At 34.9% G+C, this 15,463-nt stretch overlaps 1 protein-coding gene across 1 annotated transcript in view; it reads left to right on the forward strand.

Moving 5' to 3' along the window:
- LOC101421259 (hyaluronidase-4-like) overlaps positions 1 to 15,463 on the forward strand; it is a 108,928-nt gene that overhangs the window by 24,604 nt on the left and 68,861 nt on the right. Inside the window, exons 4-5 of the transcript XR_009185876.2 lie at positions 4,617 to 4,771; positions 5,389 to 5,449. The gene's annotated coding sequence lies outside the window, so the exon portion shown is untranslated. The remainder of the gene's footprint in view (positions 1 to 4,616; positions 4,772 to 5,388; positions 5,450 to 15,463) is intronic.

Genomic DNA, 15,463 nt, shown 5'->3' on the forward strand with positions numbered 1-15,463 from the left:
AATTATGACTGAGACTTCTGTTCTCACCCATTTGGATATAAATGTAAGTCATCTTTTACAGCCAGGTAAGTTCTTCAGAAATTCTCCTTATCTTCATTAGAAGATCTTTGTCCGGGTAACAGCTTCCTCTCCAATCCTTTTTCCTTTCATTTGCATTCCTGATACATAACAAACTCATAAGCAAAGAATAAATTTTCTTTAGAAAATGACAATGACTTAATGCTTGAAGTACATTCAATAAGATTTCTGGATTGTCTAGGAATTACATGATATTATATTAAAAAGGTCTATCTGCTGCAAAGTATGCAACACTAAAGACTTAGAAGCTATTTATTTTGAACATTTTATTTATCATCAAAATATGTATTAATAAAAAAAATTTGTCAACTTCTTAAGGAAAAATGAACACACACACACACATATATATTTCTGGACTTTTTAATGTTTATTTCTTTTGAATTACCAAGACTCTAAGTGATAAGTAAAATGAATTGTCTCACTGAGTGTGAAGAAAGAGAGGTAATAGCCAAGAGGTGGTATTGTCTATATAGAACAATCTTTCTGTTTTCTAAGCAAGATGGGGTAGGGACAGAGAAGAGGCGTTTTGTCAGTATAGGTAAGGAGAGAAATTTACAGTGTACAATTAACTATATGACAGGGATTTTTCTAAGTCAAGGGTTTAAAATGCAATCATTGAAAAATGCAATCATTGACATAAATGACAGTTTTGAATATCAGTTATTATGTGAAATGTGGTAAGAAAGGTACTTCTCGTGGTCTCTTATGCTAATAATTTGCCCCTAATTCCCTTCTCAGTTTTCTCAGAAGTAATATTAGCTGGTAATGAAATAATTTGTCTTTTTAAAAATTAACGCATTTTGTGGCAAATATCTATAGAAGGAAAAGAAAAAAAACTAACTTTTTTTATGTTCAAAATTATCTGGAACTAAGACCTAAAAGGATAACTGCTTTTGTTGTTCATTTCTCTGTAGTAAGAATTTCTTCAACTAACTCACTACCAAAACAGTGCAGGAAATTTTTTAATCTTAGTTTTCAGAAGTATTTTTTTAAACCAAGGCTATAACTAAAACTTTCATACCTAAAAATAGCAAACAATTTACTCTTTCTGCTTCCTTAGTATAACAAAACATTGTCCCAAGGAGCATTATTTTCTGGATATTTTCCTATCATAGGTTTAATTTTTTATCATTTTTCTCTTCCTTAAGATATTTAATTTCTTTCCAAACATATGCTTTACAAGTCCTACTCTCTCTGATCTTTCTCTCAATTGCCTATTGCTTTTGTTCCATTAGATTACTTGTTCTTTCTTCAGCATTTAAATTCTTAATTTTATACTCTACAACTTCTATTCTTATAATTCCTAATTCAAAAGGCCTACTAAAGTGGTTAGCTAATAATTTACATTCTGTTCTGAGGGACATTATGCTTATATCTTACCTATTATGAGAAGACTTCTAATTGTAGTTGTTACAGAATTCTTTGAATTACAAAAAGCCTTTTCTTTTTGTTATCAATAATAGTTGTCTTTTGTTTGCTTCATTTTCACAGCATATGAATCTGTCCTCAATTAGCAATAGAGAACACCAGTATTCTAAAACCAGGACAAACTGCATAAACCCTAATTCTTTACTATTCAGCTACTCACAAAACCCAGTAAGAAACACAGGATTTAGAATTTCAATGGAAATTCTCTCCATCTAAATCCCTAGGTAACCTATTTATTTTTGGCTTAAATTAGATCCCTGGAAGGCTGCATGGTTATACCATATTAACAGCCTCTCATAGAACTAAATGCACTGTTAAATTTTTAAAACTCTTGACTATTTAGAAGATTGTTATATGAAAAAAAAATCACTTTAATATTGGCTCTAAAACTGTTTTTGAGACTATGTTCATTACGTAAAGTAAGTTAATAGTCTCTCCATGAAAGTACTATATGAGAAATTTCTTATGACGGTTAATTGCAGAAAATAGGCTGTCCAGAAGTCCTCTTCTCTGATGAGATTTATAAAACTTATTTCTTCTCCTACCCCTCCCTCACCCCTATTACTAGGATACTCAGAGCAAAATCTGATGCTCAATTACATTTTTAAATTTCAAAAGCATTACCTCAATGCTTTTAAAATTTGACATTTTACTTTCATGATATTTGCCATTTACTTCCAGACCAATAATTTATATTCTAATTTTAATATCATTTTTTACTTTATAAAATGTAATTTAAAGAACACTTGGATTTGATTGTTGGCTTTATTTATTTTAGGAGGTACCAGGGATTGAACCCAGGACATTGTACATAGGAAGCAGGTGCTCAACCACTGAACTACACCTGTTCTACAATGAGAACTAGTTTTTTGTTTGTTTATTTGTTTGTTTTTTAGGAGGTACTGTGGATTGAACCTGGGACCTCATACATGGGAAGCAGGCACTCACCCTAAATATTAAGCTTAAAAAATTGTGTACTGCTTAAAAATCATCTCATAAACTATCAGTATTGTACATATACATAGGAGACATTGTATTGTGACCTAACTGTTAGGATTGGTTTATTTATTTCATCCTCCTTTACTTGGGTCTGATTTTCTATTTAGCAATTTAATTGTATTTATGCCTTTTCTGACTCAATTGTTTTTTTTAAGAAGGGACTTTTAACTGCAGGTGGCACAAATCTAAGTGCAACTAGTTTATATAACAAAAAACAAAAAACAAAATGAATTGGCTGTATTGGTGCTCATATGAAAAGTCCAAAGTGAACCTCATCATGCTTAGCTGGACTCAGGGCTCAAAATGTCATCAGAATGCCACCTTTTTTTCTCAATCAGTCTGCTTTATTCTATGTTGCTATGATTCTTAGGCAGGCTCTCTCCATACGCTGGCCCTCTACGGCCCCAGGAATTATAACCTACCAGCTAAGCAATGATTTAAAAGATAAAAACAAAAAACTCCCCATTTCTCACATCTAGAGTAAAAGAATCAGGTCTGGCTCCCATTGCCTTGACCAGGGTCACATGCCCATGTTGTTTTCAGTGTTCTGATTGGTAAAGCTTGGATATGCATCTGGGGGAAGTGGGTCAGTTCCACCTACAACAGATTTACTAATGGTGAGAAAGGTAGTTTTCTGAAGAAAAAGAGGAGTCTGGTTACCAGCAGTAAGGAAAATGAGGGAAATATAGGCAAAAGTATCAGGTGTACACCATAAAGTAGGATAGCTAGATTTAGGAGGACAAAGGTAGGATACCCAATTAAAAAATAATGAATAATTTTTAGTATAGGTATGTACCATGCAATATTTGGGACTGCTTTTATTAAAACATTGTTGCTTATCAGAAGTTCAAATTTAACTGGAATTTATATTTAACTGAAACTAGAGTATCTGGCAATCCTCCCACAGAAGTATTTAAATAAATTCAATAAAATAAGGAACAAGGCATATAAGAGTAAAGTTAACTTTAGAAGAATAAGAAAGTAATCTCATATTAGTCAGCCACTTAATCCATCCAAAATCATATATGATGTAAATCTTGCATCATTATTGTAAAAATAACATTAATTATCAAAAAGAAAAAACTTGAGCAATGATCTCAATAATTCAAGCAACTTGCCCTTCCTTTACTTTCGTAGGTTTGCTTTACATATGGTAGGTTTATATTTCCACTTATTTAGCATCCCTACATACGTGAAACTATAGAACATTTTGGCTACATTTACTGGACGATGACTGCTACAACACAGCCTTTATTCATACTAAGGTCAAGAGTCTCAGGATGTTTTTTGCCTATGCCATCTGGTAGATGGGTATAAAGTAGAAAAATTCATCACTGTATACTGTATATCTGCACACTAGCACTTCAGCTGTCACTTGAGGAAGTACATCCTCTCCTTTTGCATGTAGTCCTAGAAGGACTGTCAATCCAGGTATGCTACCATCTTTTGAGCAAGAGACCCAAGCCAGGACAACCAAACAATTTTTCCCTGGAGTTTTATTTTTAAGAGAAGTACTCCCAGAACCAGAAAAGCAGCTGATTCATTCTGATGGTGGCTCACTGAGGAGATTGTACATTACCTTTTGCCATGCTTCCCAGGTTGCCCTAATCTCTGTCCTGTGTAAGTTTTGTATGAGTCATCCATCCTACTAATTTTCTTTTTGAGTGCTACAGTCTTTCTGTTCTCTGAGATCCATGAACATTTTTAAGTAGTCGTCATGCAATTTTGATGTTTGGATTATATTTCTCATGTCAGCTTATAAATCTAACAAAACTTTTCCAATGCTGAGGTAGACTTTTTATGATATAGTAACAGTGAAAGAAACATAAATAATGTGTTTATTATCTTTTAGTCTTTTTTTCCCTTCTCAAGAGAGTTATTTTGAGTTCAAGCAAGAGGGTATACCTTAACCTCTCTTACTTCTTCAGGTAACTACTAAATTCAAGAAAATAGTGTCAGACTCTTAGAGGGATACAAAGACTAAGAATATAGTTACAGATTTCAAAAAGTTGATGAAGCAGGATGGGTTTCATAGGAAACAAACTCTGAAATGGAATTTAATGTTCAGGAGTTTATTGGAATGTCTGAGATTAGAGTTTTGGATTTTATAGGAATGTCCAGGGGGTCTATACATGTTGAATGAAGAGGAAAGAAGCAGGAGAAGGCTGGAGGAGAAACCTAACCATGAAGCAGACATAGCAACCATCTTGGCTGATCCAATGAAAACTCTGGAACTGGAATATTCCTTCAAAGAGTTCCAAAGATGGTATGTTAGTCATTGGATGTGAGCTGTCAAGAAAGGGTGAAGGTTCTCTCTGTAGTGGGGGAAATCCCTGAAGGGACTGACTGCTGAAGGCTGTTTGCCAAGAGCACTCCCAGCAGTTTGTTTAACAAGTACTCTTGGAAGGGAGAGCTGGGCAACACATTACAATGTCCATCACAGTTAACCATCAAGAGTGAGATGCAAGCATCTGGCTGCTTTATAGTTTATGTAGAACTAATGTAAACAATCTCATGGAATAATGATAGCTGCCTAATATCCATAATGGAAAAAGATTTTTAAAAGGGGGAAAAACAATTTGATCAATAAGTAATATAAGTCAAAAAGTGATATGCGACTTTTGGATTTCACAGACCAATAAAATTTCCCTGGAAAATTGATTTGACAAACGTAAGTTTAACAACTCTTATATATGCTAAGGAAGGATTTTTTTTTATTTTTAAAACTTAGCTAATATCTTTTTTTAACCAAAATTTCATTAAGGATCAGGGTATTTAAATATAAAAATTGGGATAGACATAATATCAGGCAATTGGTTAAGCTGAATAAATTTACATTTATAAGAAGTTCACCACATTATTCTTTATCTCATTTTATCATAGACAGAAGAAAACTTTGTCACTGACAACATGTTTATAGACTGGCATTTGAGAATCATTACCTGTAAGTAAGATTTTTAAAAAATTTTCCTTAAAATTCTCTCTCTCAAGGAATTTGAGAAACAGATTGTAGAAAAGGCAACATTGTAAGACAGGTTACAGGATAAGGGGAGAGATTTTAGAGTGAGTGAGCATTGTGGGCAAAGGCAAGGAGATTGGAAAGCACAGGGTGTAACCACATAATGAAGTACAGTAATCCTGCTCAGGTGGGATATTAGTCACGTAGAATGTTGAGAAATAAAATTAGAGTGCATTGTGATCAGGTTATTCAGTAGAAAATGGGGAAGTATTAGAGGTTTTTGAACAAGGATTAGTGAGGAATTTACATGATCAGAGTTGTGCTTTAAAAAAAGTAATTTATTAGTAAATAAGTTTTATTAAATATGCTTAAAATGGATTATATGGTGCAGATTCTTTGTCTAGTTATGAGACTATCTTGGTAGTCTATGAGAGATAAAAGAAAGGCATACCTTAAGGATGTCACACTGAGAATATGAATGAGGAGATGGATGTGGTAAATATAGCAGGAATAGAGTTAAAAGGGTTTGACAATTTATTGGATGTGGGAACAATAGGCTAAGGAAAATATCTGTCTCTAAAAATTTTTTTTCTTTCTCCCCACTATATCATGGATAGTTCAGCTTTAACTGACAACTAAATAAAGGCAATCCTTGCTTTGCATGGTATCATGTTGACTGAATCTCATGCATGTTGGAACTGTGTCCTCATTCTGTATTGAGATAAAATCTCAATGAACATAGTACTATGCAAAGTGAGGACTGCCTGTATGTAAAGTTTGATATTTCTATATCAGGGTTTCTGTACCTCAGCAGTATTAATATTTTGGGCTAGATAATGTTTTGTTGTGTGATATCGAATATTTAGCAGTACCCCTGGCCTCTACTAACTAGATGACTGTAGTGTACCCCAGCTAAGACAACCAAAAATATTCCCAGACATTGCCAAATGTCCCCTGAGGGAAAAAAATCACCCTAGTTGAAAACCACTACTATATATATACATATACATTTACATATAGATGTACAAATGTAAATAGGCCTTTAGAGTAAAAGATGAGGCTCCTTATTGATCCATGTTTGTGATTGGTGATAAAATGCCCAGGACCACTCTATAATCAACATTTCTTTCCTCATGACATCTACACAAAGACTGTCCTTTGACGGATGGCCACTGATAAAATATATTAAACTTACTATTTGTACTTCTTCAAGTTTTCCTCAAGGAATCAAATTACTTCGCTCTAAAAAGGAGAAAACATCCTGACCGAATGCCAGAGTAGTCTTTCAGTTGCTGTTCTTCTGCATAATACTATAGCCATTACTTATATTTGAAGTTTTATTTGACTTTTGTCCACCCAGCTTGTTATTCAGCTCATCATCCATTCGCATAAGAATTCTGTTTTTTCCTCCATATATATTCTAGTAGTGGAACTGTTCTATATTTTTGGGGGGCTACCTTTCTGCTAGTATATTGGCTGCAATATAGAAACTTTTGGTTGTGATAATACTTTTGAATTTTTTCATCGGTAGTTTGTACATATCAGTTACTTAGATTTGATGAGAAGTCTCTAGGAGTAGAAAAGAGTGGTTAGTGATAGAATCAATAGGTAACAGCAACATCCAGTTATGGTTTAGGCAACCATGGTCACCAGAGGTCCAAGATTTTAAACTGGGGCATTTTAATGAGTAGAAAGGATATAAATATGGTCACTTAAGATGTTGATATTCTGACATCTAAATGCAATTGTTATCTGAGAATTTGGTTCAAAAATAGGACTTCCAACCAACAAAATGATGTTCCTGGTACAAAATTTCAAACCAAAGACTGAACTACATAAAAAAATAAGGTAGCCTTTCATTTTAATGATGGAAATGGGAGACTAGGCAGAAAACTGGGACTGAAACTAAGAATTAGAGCAAAAATGAGGCCTGATTATTTGAACTAAGTGGTATAGAAACTGTGATTTGTGGAAGAGTAAATGAAGCCAGTGATAAGTGAGGTTATCTGGGGAAAGCATTAGAGAAAACTGGCTTAAAACCAAGCTCCACCTGATGAAAGCTCTACTTTTTTGGGCTTCGAATTTAAAAAAAAGGGATGTGGGGGGAGCAGATAGAGGGCCAAGAGGGCTATATGCCAAGTAAGGGGCAATGAAGCTGATAGCTAATTTTTTTTTTGTTTTGATAGTTGATGTTATGGTTAAAAAACTGGAATGATGGCAGGTCACACTACACCCATGAAGAACTGACAGTACCAACTTTTGATGACAAACTATGAGGTCTCCTAAGAGTCACTGGTTGTGTTTTTCTTTTTTTATATATCATTGGGACTTGTATTCTCAAGTGGGATGTTTTTATGATGGTTTCAGTCTATTCTTGCCTATGGAAGATACTGGCTATCTCTAGTTTTTTATCCTGATCCTGCTTCAGACTTTTTCTATTATTTTTCAAATAGTTCATGTGCTCTTCTTGTATGATTTACTTTTTGTTTACTGGTGTGTGTGTGTATGTATGTGGTTTCCTTTTAGCAACCAACTCATTGAGTCAAAACTTTACCATTTCCTTTACTTAAATCCCTCAAACAAATAATTCAGAGCTCACAGAAATTTTAACCAATATAGGAATTTTTAATTGTTCAAATTGAGCTTTTGTCTTCTTTAGAAAAGTTTATTCTTTGTTTTAACCCTCTTTCCTCAAGTTTCCTGCTTTTTAATTGATGAGTTCATTTAGTCAGTCACCAAATCTATATTCATCCATCCATTCATCAGATATTTGTTTCACACTATGTCATACATGACAGTCTTCTATGCAGCAAGGAATCAGATGTGAATGAGACATTGCTTCACATGCTGGTTCTTTCCTCTATGCTTTGCTCATGCAGTGTAGTATTCGCCCCTGCTTTGACCTTGAATCAGTCACAAATCCTGTCATTTCTACCTCTTCTTCTGGTTAAACCTGTCCCTTCTGCTCTTACCAGTCTCCATTAACACCACCCTAGATCACATATTTATCTTTTGCCTGTGGAATTACTGCGATTGCTAACTAATAGATCTCTCTTCTTCTGATGCATGTTTCAACTCTGCAGGCACATAATCTTTCTGGAATACAAATCAGATCTTGTCAAAAGCTGCTCACAGCCTCTTCAATATTTTCCATTCCCCTTAGGATAAAGTTCAAATCATTAATATTTTAACATTCTTCAAAGCTTTTCCAGATCTGGCTCACACTTACCTCACCTGCCTCATCTCTTGGCACTTCCGCCCAGAAACTCTTCAGTTCCCTAAGCATGTGCTTTCTCATCTTTGTTTTTCTGACCTATTTTTCCTTCTGACTCTTCACCTCTATAATCTTTACCCCCCAATCCCCTTATTACCTTTTTCCTAGATAATTCCTACCCATACTTAATGCCTCAGGTTAGGTATCTCTGCTTCCAGGTTTCCTTCCATGTTGTCTTTTTGTCTCTCCATAAGCAACCTGAAAGCAAGGAAATGTCTTTTCCACTAACATATTAAGAAAATACATATAATTATTTTTTAAATGTCAAGAGAGCTCATGTTTATGATTTTTTTGTTAATCCTCAACCACGACTGGATGAGACAAAAATGCACACATGAACAGAGTCACTGTGCTCTGTACCTTGTATAATACAGAGTGTAACCAATTTGTGACGGATTTATATTCAGGCTCTTAATTCCTGTCTCTAGATTTTGTTTTTGTTTTTGTTTTTTCTGCCCATTAAATGATATACCATAGGAACCCATCCATCACTTCCCTTTTGAAATACAGTATGAATCTTTAAAATAGCAAATTTCCCTGTTTAACTGATGTAATGAAAGCCCACTAAACCAGAAGATGGAAGACCTGAAGTTATACAGAAAAATAGAGGAGCCTATATGTATCTCATGCATGCAGGTTCATAGTGGACAGAACTTTTCTCATCTGGAAAATAAGAGAAGGATCTCCCAGGTACCCAACACTTACCATTTTATAATCTATTTTAAATAAGAGTTAATTTACAAATATTCAATTTACATAAAAGTTTCAGGAAAACATCTACTATGTAAAGTAAGGTATAATTCTGTGTATCTCTACATTTGAGTTATCTTAACTTGCATGTAGAACCTTTATATCACAGGAGTTTCAGCTTCAAACTGAATGGGGTCCACTGTAGTCTTAGGCATGACTAGGCATCTTGTGAAAATGGATAGGACAGGCCTAAGAAGAGTCTGATTTCATGGGTTCATTGGTATGAGGGCTTTTGTTTTGGCCTGCAGGAAGTCTGAGGAAGTTTTGTGCATGGGACTTGGAAGCTAGAAACAAATATTATAGAGGGTAACAGGTTGTCTCTTGAGAGGTGCTTTGGGTAGGAAGTGAAGGGACTATTTTCATGGAGACAGATTTGGGAGAGGGTCATTTTTTACATTTTGAGCCTGAATACTGGCATGAGTTGTGACTGGAATGCAGTGCCATCTCTGAGGTTAAACTGCAAATTCGGGATGGACTGGGAAGATGCAACTTTTTACAGTGATGGGTGTGTGCTCAAGTGTCTTTTCATCCAAGGTTGATGAATGATTTGGTTGTAAACACAAGCAAGACTGCAGATTCTGAAAAAATACTTGTGATGAAAGGGAATTTTGCAACAGATCATAGTCTCATGAAGTGCAGGGGAGAACAGCAAACTCACCAGGTTTGAGTAATTGCAATAATAGAAATTCATTTTTATCCATAGTATAGTGAAACCAGGGGAATTTTTGTCAAATTTACAAAAGGGTCACATGGATGCAGTTTCTAAGCCACACACTCCCATTGTACTATATAAATGGGAAAAATTCTCCTACCATTGTCTATACTTGTCCTGTGCAAAATGATAACCATTTGTCACATGTGTCTATTGAGGTCTTTTTTTTTTAAAGATTTATTTTATTTATTTCTCCCCAGCCTACATTGTTTTGCACTTTCTTCTTTGTATCAGTTCAATGTCTTGTTCATCTTCTTTAGGAGGCAGCCGGAACCAAACCCAGGACCTCCCGTGTGGTAGGTCGGTGCCCAACTGCTTGAGCCACATCCACTTCCCTATTGAGTTCTTGAATTGTTACTAGTTTGGATTGAAATGTGCTCTAAGTGTAAAAGATACCCTAGAATTCTGAGATTTAATATAAAATAGAATGTAAAATATCTCAAATAATTTTTTATATCAATTGCATGTCAAAATGATATTATTTTGGGTATATTGGACAAAATAAAACATTACTGAAATTAACTTGAAATATTTATTTTTAATTTTTAAAAATATAGCTACTAGAAAATCTAAAATTACATATGTGACTTGCAGTATATTTCCACTGGACTTACCATTTGTTCACTAAATCATATGCCACTTATTTTACTTTTTGATTTGTGCATGCAAAAATTCTTGATAAAATTATAAACTCCTTGAGAATAGGTTCTGTTTCTATTTTTTTAATTTTTCTAGGAGCTTAAAGAACTGTTAGCTCTTTTTTTAAAAGATTTATTTCTCTCCCCTTCCCCCCACTACCCCCCGCCTGTTGCCTGCTTTCTGTGTCCACTCACTGTGTGTTCTTCTGTGTCCACTTGCATTCTTGTCAGTGGCACTGGGAATCTGTGTCTCTTTTTGTTGCATCATCTTGCTGCGTCAGCTCTCCATGTGTGCAGCACCACTCCTGGGCAGGCTGCACTTTTTTCATGTAGGGCGGCTCTCCATGCGGGGCGCACTGCTAGTGCGTGGGGCTCCCCTACACGGGGGACACCCCTACACAGGGAACCTGCATGGCACGGCACTTCTTATGTGCATCAGCACTGCACATGGGCCAGCTCACCACACGGGTCAGAAGGCCCTGAATATGAACCCTGGACCTCCCATATGGTAGGTGGATGCTCTCAGTTGAGCCAAATCCACTTCCCAAGAACTGGTTGCTCTTGATAGTTTTTGCTATATACTTGTTGATTTAAATTAAAGATTGTTTATTTATATAAAACTGTAAGCCACTTTTAAATTGTGTCCTAGATAAGTGTATTGTGATTATGAAGAGAACTTTATATTGCTATTAAAGTATTCAGTTCAGAAAATATGGTAATGAATAATAGAATTATTTTAATTCCATCTTAAGCTTATTTTTCCTTTTTGTTTTATAATTTTAAAATGGGAAATTTAAGGAAGGCATCAGGGTAATTTTCGTCATTAAAGTTTTTATTATCTATAAGCCTTTTTAAATTTAGAATAATTGGGAGAAACATTAGCTGAATTTCTAAAATTCAAATTATAAATTTCATTTTTAAATACTTATTTTTAAGTTATTTTCTTTCAGAAGGTTTACAAGAATAGCGCAAGAAACTTCTGCATATCTTTCAATCAGACATCAATTATTTACGTTTTGCCACAATTGATTTATCACTCTGCATCTACCTATATTTATGTCTATTTATATCTACCTATCTCTTTATCCATTATCTATCTATACATCTATCCACATTATAATTTTTTTCATGAACTGTTTCAGACATTATACTTCTTTACCCCAAAATACTTCAGTGGGTATTTTCTAAGAACGAGGATATTCTCTTATAAAATCATAGTATATTAATCATCTGCATGAAAGATAATGCTAACTCAATGTAATTGAATATACTATGCATATTGGAATTTCATATTGTTCCAATATGTTTGTTTTATTTTCAGGTACCCTTTTATTTTTTTCTTTATTAAAGAAGTGGTAGGTTTACAGAACAATCACGCATAAAATACAAGATTCCTATTTACCATCCTATTGCATTGGTGTGGAATATTTGTTACAGTTGATAAAAGCAAATTTTTATCATTGTACCATTAAGTATAGTCCATGGTAGAATGTCCCAATAATGTTTTTATGTTATTTTTTTCCTGAGCCAAAATTCAATCAAGGATCACACTTTGCATTTAGTTGCCATGTCTTTTTTACTTTCCTTTATTCTAGAACCGTTCCTCAGTCATTTTTTATTCATTTTTTACCCTCCCTCCCACTCCCTTTCTCTCCTACCTGCTTTCCCTCCCTCTCTCCCTCTTGCTCTCTTGCTCTCTCGCGTTCCCTCTCTCTCTCTCTTTCTCTCTTTCTCTTTCTCTCTTTCTTTCTTTCTTCCCTTTCAGTGAATCCAAGGCAATTGTTTTGGGAATTGGCCTTTATTGTGAGTTTCCCAGTGATGAGATGCAGGTTATGAATCTTTTGAAAGGGTTACAATGTAATTGATGCTGTGATCTTCTCAGACATCATATCAGAAGAATATGATGTTAGTGATTTCACCTTGGTTACAATGGTGTCCAGTATACTAGGCTTCTCCACTATAAAGTTGCAATTTTTCCCTTTGCAGTTCATAACCAATCAGTAAGGAGTTAATTTTAGACTATCTAAATACTCTATTTCTCTTCAATTTTTCACCCATTGTTTTAGCATATATTGATGATTCTTACCTGAATTAATTATACTATGATAGTTGCAAAATGGTGATTATCTAACTCTTTTATTTTTTCCACATTTATTTGCTGGCATTCTGTGTTAAAAATTTTTTGTTACCCTTACTTGTTTATTATCAATATGCATGGGTTCTTATTTTATTCAATGAGTTATTTAAATTTTAATGGAGTATGTTCAAAAGGTTCCATATACGGCAAGTATTAGCTTCTTGAAATAGTCCCCTGTGTTCTTTTGGAATGCCCTCATTATTTTTGAGCCTTTCCCTACTTTGGACGTAATATGGTGTTCTAGGTTTATCTTGTAGTTTCCTTACCCCAATCCTGGAATTAACCATTTTTCCAGTAGCCATGATGGTTCCTTAGAGTGTGTAATTGTATGTAGAAACCAGGATATGGTCATTAGGTTTGCTTATTTTGAATGGGATATCTTCATTTCTAGGCCTTTTAAGCAGACAGAGATGGTGGATGGCAATTTCATATGGTTTTACCTCCCTTCATTTTTATATGTGTCTTCAGTAGCACTGGCAATTATTTGCCTTGCGTTCTGCTTTAGAGATAGATGTTTCTGTAGAAGTGAAATTATTGATCTGAAAGGGAATATGTAGTATAGGAGGAAAAAATTCATTAAAAAGCATGATTTCATCACTATTTTCTTCCCCATTCAATATTTCTGTCTCCTTTTTCCCACAATTTTCTGTCTCCCTTTTTCATTCTTAACAACATTAATGTATTTACTCATTTCCTAAATCCACGTGAAATAATTTCAGAATTGTTACTTTCATAACACTACAAAAAACCAAAAAACAAAACTAACCTGTGATGTACAGTTCATGATTTGTTTGCAGTTCCTTTTAGTTTTAGACTGTGGGTATATAGGCAATATATGCTTGAAACTCATTCAGGGCTTTAGCTTCTAATCAAGATGAAGTAACAAGGGCCAGATTTTCTTTCCTATTTGAAAAAAAAACAAAACTGAACGAAATATATAGAACAACACTTTTCAAGATCTTGTAAATCAGGCAATAAAAGACGATCCCTGAGAGAAGGGAAAAAATGAAATGAGCCTTACAATTTTCCTAGTTTCCTGCCTTGAGATGGTTCCCAGGTTATGGTACGGGGAAGGGGAACAAAGATGGAGCTTGATTCATCCCATGAATTGAAGACAAGGAATTAAGAATTTGGAGACCAAGGCAGTTAAAGTTTGCAAATCAGAGTACTGGAGAGAAGAAAACTGCTATGGTGTAAAGTTTTAAATCACAGTCTAATATTATATGCCATCTTGACATTCAGTGAAATTGGGAGGGCCTCATCTGGCCTAATCACAAGTTCCCCACCTAATTCTGCTCCTATGGATAAGGCACCCTAGCCAAACAATTCTCCTTAACAAACAGAGTAGGTGCAGCTCCTGCTTATCCATGGAATTATTCAAACAAGCCAATCACATCCTCCTGCAGGAACCAGGGGACATGTAACCCTTTTGATACTACAAAGCCTGCCTCCTACAGACTCTGGTTGTTCATGCTGTTCCCAAGTGCTACTTACCCCTGCATGGCTCTGTATGGTGTACCGGAGTATAGGTGACTGCCAAATTGCTGTTGATCTCATTGGGCCAGTGTCAAGTGATATATTCAGTATCCCATTCATGCATGCAGGAATCTCTTCTTCCTGCTCCCTACTTCCTAGGATAAGTAGGAGGCTATTAAAACAACTGCGCATAAAGAATTCTGGAAATCTGTAGAGGTTCGCCCCTCAAGTATTCAGCTGATTACTGATCAGTGGATGAGTGTGGATCAAAAACCAACAGAAAAGATTAAAAGTAAAAGTGCCAGTGGTCACACACAGCAGGGAATAATGTCTGCTCCCACCAACCAGGTGGAAAACCTCATGACTCACGGGGCATTAAATACATGACGCTGAAAATTCTTGCTTGAGTGTGGGGAATAACTACACTTAGAGTGAGGAGGTCTTACCTAATAGTCTTAAAGGCCAGACCCCAAAGGCTCAAACTGCTTCCAAGTAATGTAGCATCCCAGAACAAAGCTCAAGAACATTTATAGGTACACAAAAATATCCAGGATCCAAAAGGGCAAAACATCTGGCATTCAATCAAAAATTACCAGACATGCAAAGAAGCAGGAAAATACAATCTATAATTACAAAAAGATCAGTTTACTGAAACCAACTAAGAACTGACAGACATGTTAGAATTAGCAGACAGGATATAAAAACACTTATTATAGCTGTATTCCACATACTATGCAAAAAACAGAACCTCTATCCATAATGTGCATCACATAAAAATCAGCTCAAAAGTGATCATAAATCTAAATGAAAAACATAAAACTATAAAACTTCTAGAAAAATCTTTGTGACTTTGGGTTAGGCAAAGATTTCTTCAATACGATACCAAAAGCATAATCCTTACAGAACAAATAGATAAATTGGACTTCATCAAGGTTTAAGACCTCTGGTCTTTGAAAGAGATTGAAAACACAAGCCACAGATGGGGAGAAAATATTTGCAAATTATTTATCTG

The sequence above is a fragment of the Dasypus novemcinctus genome, chromosome 5 (assembly GCF_030445035.2).
Source record: "Dasypus novemcinctus isolate mDasNov1 chromosome 5, mDasNov1.1.hap2, whole genome shotgun sequence".
Taxonomy (NCBI): domain Eukaryota; kingdom Metazoa; phylum Chordata; class Mammalia; order Cingulata; family Dasypodidae; genus Dasypus; species Dasypus novemcinctus.